Source organism: Echinops telfairi, unplaced genomic scaffold, assembly GCF_000313985.2.
Source record: "Echinops telfairi isolate 266 unplaced genomic scaffold, ASM31398v2 ScPeMD7_7469;HRSCAF=8507_1, whole genome shotgun sequence".
Taxonomy (NCBI): Eukaryota; Metazoa; Chordata; class Mammalia; order Afrosoricida; family Tenrecidae; genus Echinops; species Echinops telfairi.
The window spans coordinates 23127792-23133147 of record NW_022111373.1 but is presented as its reverse complement, the minus strand read 5'-3'; positions in this window follow the sequence as shown (position 1 = coordinate 23133147).

Below are 5356 nucleotides of genomic sequence, written 5' to 3'. Positions count from 1 at the left end.
ATAACACAACCTTGATTGCTGAAAGTAAGGAGGACTTGAAACAATTGCTAATAAAGATCTAAGATTGCAGCCTTCAGTATGGATTACAACTCTATGTAAAGAAGACCAAAATCCTCACAACTGGACCAATCATGACATCATGATAAATTGAAAAAAAGGTTGAAGTTGTCAAGGATTTCATCTTGCTTGGATCCACAGTCAATGCTCATGGAAGCAATGCTCATCAAAAGATACATTGCATTGGCTAAATCTGCTGCACAAGAGCGCTTTAAAGTGTTGAAAAGCAAGGATGTTAGTTGAGGACTAAAGTGTGCCTGATCCAAGCCATGGTATTTTCAGTTGCCTCACATGCCTGTGAAAGTTGGACATTGAATAAGGAAGATCAAAGAACTATTGATATATTTGAATTGTGGTGTTAGAGTGGAATATTGATAGTACCGTGGATTGCCAAGAGGACAACTTGATCTGTCTTGGAAGAAGTGCAGCCAGAGGGCGCCTTAGGGGCAAGGATGCTGAGACTTCTTCTCATCTACATTGGGCATGTTGTCCAGAGACACCTGTCCTTGGAGAAGAATATCATGAAGATAGAGGAACGCCCTCAAAGAGATGGCTTGACACAGTGGCTGCAATATAGGGCTCAATAAAAAACCAAACCAAACCAAAAACAATTGTGAGGATGGTGCAGGACCATGCAGCATTTTGTGCTGTGGTGCATGGGGTCGCTTTAGGTCAGGACCGACTTGATGCTACCTAACAAAAACAACTGCAAGGTCAGTGATTCAAACCTACCAGCCACCCTGTGAAAGAAATCTGAGATTGTCTGCTTTTTAAAAGACTTACCTCCTCAGAAATTCCATTGAGCAGTTCTTTTGTTTTATAGGGTTGCTATGAGTTAGAATCATAGCATGTGGGAAACAGAAGGATTTCTCTTAAGTTGTCTCCCCCAAATATATGCCAAACTTATCTGCTTGCGAATGACTATACACTTGGAGGTCATCAGAAGTAGTTCAGGGGTTATTCGCCCTAAGGGTTATCAGCCATCTAGAGCAAGCAGTCACCACTGTTTATCCCACAGCAAGTAGGACCCACTCCCTTCTCATAAGGATAGTAGTTGACTGTTTCCTTGTAGTAGACCCCAGAGCGGTCATGTCCACTCAAGGGTGACCATGGTTAGGCCTCCATCATGAATCTAGGGTCCCGCCTTCTTGTCACATGTAAACCCCTAGTCCCTCCCATTCCTATCATGTGTCTACCCCTAGCTCATCCCCTTCCTGTCACACTTATGCCTATTGTACAGCCCCGTCCTGTGACATGTGGTGACCTGTAATCACACCCTCCTAAGTAGATATAAAACTTGGTCAGCAAGAAACATGGTCCTAGAGCAATCTGCCAGGTCCCTGCCCCACCTTGCCTTAGCCCACGCTGTGCGCGGACCTGGCTGGTAAGATCATGGCCATCCAGGAGGTGAGCACTGCTACCATGAAATGTCTCTGACTTCATTATGTCAACCTCTCTATCTCTCATGCTCTTAATGACTTTATTATAATCTTTATATATCTCAACTATACAATTGTGCTTACTGAACCCGTGATTAGTGGGGGTGGGGGGGAGATGGCACCCCTCCAACCACAATAGCAGTGGGTTTTAATGGTATACATTGATTCAGATGGATCTTGACTGAAAACAGAGTACCAGAAAAATATATTTAATTAACTATACAAATCTTTTAAAAAAATCATTTTATTGGGGACTCTTACAACTCATCGCAATCCATATAAACATCCATTGTGTCAATCACATTTGTACATTTGTTGCTATCATCATTCTCAAAAGCTATCATCATTGCTTTCCATTTGAGTCCTTGGTATCAGCTCCTCATATTTTCCCTTTCCTCTGCATTCCCCCTCCTTCATGAACCCTCGATAATTTATAAATTATTATTATTTTGTCATATCTTACATTGTAATTTCATTTCTTGAGATGGGGTTTGTAAATATATACTGTGTTTCTTTAAAAGCCACAAAACCAAAACCAAAAAAAACCCTCCAAATTCCTTATTCCCCAAACCTAAATAGTGATCTGAGTGGCTTACAAAAGTAAAAGTTTAAAGGACTTGGAGTCTTTAGTAACAAACAAATTAATCTTAAAAAACAAAACAATAGCAACAGCAAAACCTACATTCACAAATGCAGGACCATGCCTACCAGATTAATACAAGTCATAAGAAAATAAGGAAGACATTCAAATAAAAAATTTATTGTAGTCCCCGGCCACCATTTGTTGGGCACCCTTAAGGTACCCTCTGGCTGCGACAGCTATCACCCCATTGTTTGCCAGGGTTCATTCAGCTGATCAGGTTTGAGAGGAGGCTGGCGTCTCTTTCCTCTCTCACAGTCAATGTGCATCCCTGTGTTAGTCCTTGTAGACAAGAGAAACAGATCCATGCACACACACGTGTATAAGAAAGAGATTTATATATACGAGAGCAATTGAACATTGAGAAAACATCCCAGCCCAGTCCAGATCAAGTCCATAAGTCCGATATTAGCCCATATGTCCGATACCAATCTATAAAGTCCTCTTCAGACTCATGCAACACATGCAAGGATGCTGAACGTAGAAGATCACAGGCCAGTGGGTAGAAAGTCTTTGGATCCAGTGGCATTGGAAACATCTCAGCACTGGCAGGGGTTTCTGCATCAGGGTGGGTCCATGTGTCTTGTCAGCTACTGTGTCTCCCAAGGTGTGAGCAGAGACAGTCTCCCACCTCCAAAGAGGAAGTACCAGATTTCCCAGAATTCTCAGGAGAAGGCCATGACCACACAGAGGCCTCACTGGCTATGATCTGATTGACAGACTGGACTCCACCCCTTCACACATAATCCTCTCAAATTGGCAATTATATAACTACCACAGCCTCTGTGAAACTGCACATCCTAGGTTGAAGAGAAGACCTTTCTCTGATAGAAGGAGGGCCATTCTTTGGTCAAGGGTATATGAGTAGCTGAGCTCCCCTGCTAGAATGTCTAAAAAGGCTCTCAAGATCCTAGAATATAGATTATTTATATTATTATTTTGGATGAAACTCAAGTTACAGTGTTTCTCTTCATGAACTGTCCTTTTTAGTATATGTGCCGCAGAAGCAAGCACATGAACTTTCCTTTGAGGACCATATATAAAAACATTTTTCCTTATATATTTTTTCATGTTTTCTTTTTCTTCTTTTAATAATAGTTTTATTGACAAATCTTACACTTGAGGGGAGTTAAACAATCGTCAATGCTATCAGCCCTCCCCTGCCCCACTTTCTGTACCCTCAGAACCATTACTCCTACTTCTGTTTCTGAATGGTCATCTATCTTAACTTTCATGTACTAGACAATCTTACACTTACAAATGAGCATACATGAATCTGACATGATTAAGGAGGTGAAACAAATAAATACCTTAATAGTAAAGGGAAGAAATATTGAGTAAGAAGATATTTATGTGGTTCATCAGTGCTATACCACACCCTGGATTTATCCTCCACTCCATGTGGCTCTTCTGAGAGGGACTGTCCAATTACTTTGCAGATGAACTTTGGAGTCTCTATTGTATCCATGCCCCATCACATCGAGTGGGTTGTGTGATTTTGAGAGTCTGATACATCTTCCTGTCGACACCTCATGATGACGCAGGCTTGTGTGCTTCTTCTGTGTGGACTTTGTTTCTTCCCAGCTAGATGGATGCTTGGTTAATGATAAGCCTTTAAGACCTCAGATGCTAGACCTTTTGATAACTGGCCACCATCAGCATTTTTCACATTTGCTTATGCATCCATTTTTTCTTCAGGGATCCAGAGACCATGTCAGGAAGGCGAGCATCATACAATGCCACTTTGTTAAAAAAAATTCTTGTACTAAGGCAAGATTTAGGTGGATGCCCAAAGTCCATCTTCCTCCTTACCATTTCTATCTACCTATCTCTATCTCTATCTATATATATCATCTATATCTATATCTATATAATCTATTTTTCTCCTATTCAACAGTTATGTTTACCCACAGTTCCATTCCAATAATTCCTCTCAGATACAATTCAATTGTTCAAAGATGTTGAGAGAAGCTACACACTCTTTGCCATCAAATTTAGAAGATTTACCATTCTGTTGTTCCCCTCATTGTTGGCTCCCCACTTCCCTCCACCCTCTTCCCCTCCATCGTCCCCCAGGAACCCATCAGCTCAGTCACTATCTCCATAAGTATGCCTCTCCTGAATCTCATGTATAGATAAACACCAAAATGACCATACAAATAGTCCCAAGTCTAATAGAAATGATGGCATCGAGCAGATAAATACTTCTATGTTAAAGAAAAGGACATGTTAAATCATCAGCCAGTCCCCCTTTCTCTCAGGGTTACCTATTCTGGGTCCTGCTTTCCCAACAACCTGAAATAGAAAAAAGAAAAAGAAGTTTAAAAGTAGAGAAAGTTTGCTTGGTTCATCAGTACAATACCGCAAAGCGTATTCGCCATCCCTTCCAGATGGTCCCTTTGAGAATAATCGTCCATCCACTCCCAAATGGGACCCATTCTCCCCCTACCCTCTACCCCTCCATCTCCAGAAGTTTGCATGCTTTCAGACCTCTTGTACCTCTTCCTTGTATCTTTTAAACGTTTTACAGATTTATCCTTTAATTTAAACCTATAATCCATTTTGAAGTACTTTATTTACATAGTATAAAATTTATTTTTCTTTCTCGTTTGCAAGTCTGTGCATGGTTAAATAAAACTTTTATTGTAAACGGGGTGAAAGTTTTCAGAGTAAATCACTTTCCATTCAACAATTCATACACACTTTTTTATACCATTGATTACAATCCCCTCAATCTAACATCAGTTATCCTACTTGTTATCTGTGTTTCCTGCTCCAAACCTTTCCTCTTTCCTCAACTTTCTGAATGTTGCTCTTGGGCAAATGCTACCCTTTGATTCAAATGGATGATTATCCTAAAGGGAGCAAACCTCTTCAATGCTATTGTTCCTTTTACAAACCTCTCTGTTGTTTGGCTGACTATTCAACTATGGACCTGACTAAGGGTCATATTCTGAGGGTTCTAGCAGTCTCTATACAAGCAGTAAATCTGGTCTTTGTTATGATATTTGTTTATTTTCCCCACACTTTTCTTTCCCTTTATTCAGGAACTTATATGGTGAACCCTTGCAGAGTAGTTACCGTGGTAACCAAGCACCGTCTAGTTTTTCTGGTCTTAGGGTTGTGGAGCTAATCTTCACAGGGCCCATTAATCCTTTGGACTAATTGTTTTTATGTATCTTTGATGATTTTCCTCTCCCATCTTCCCTCTAGATAGGGA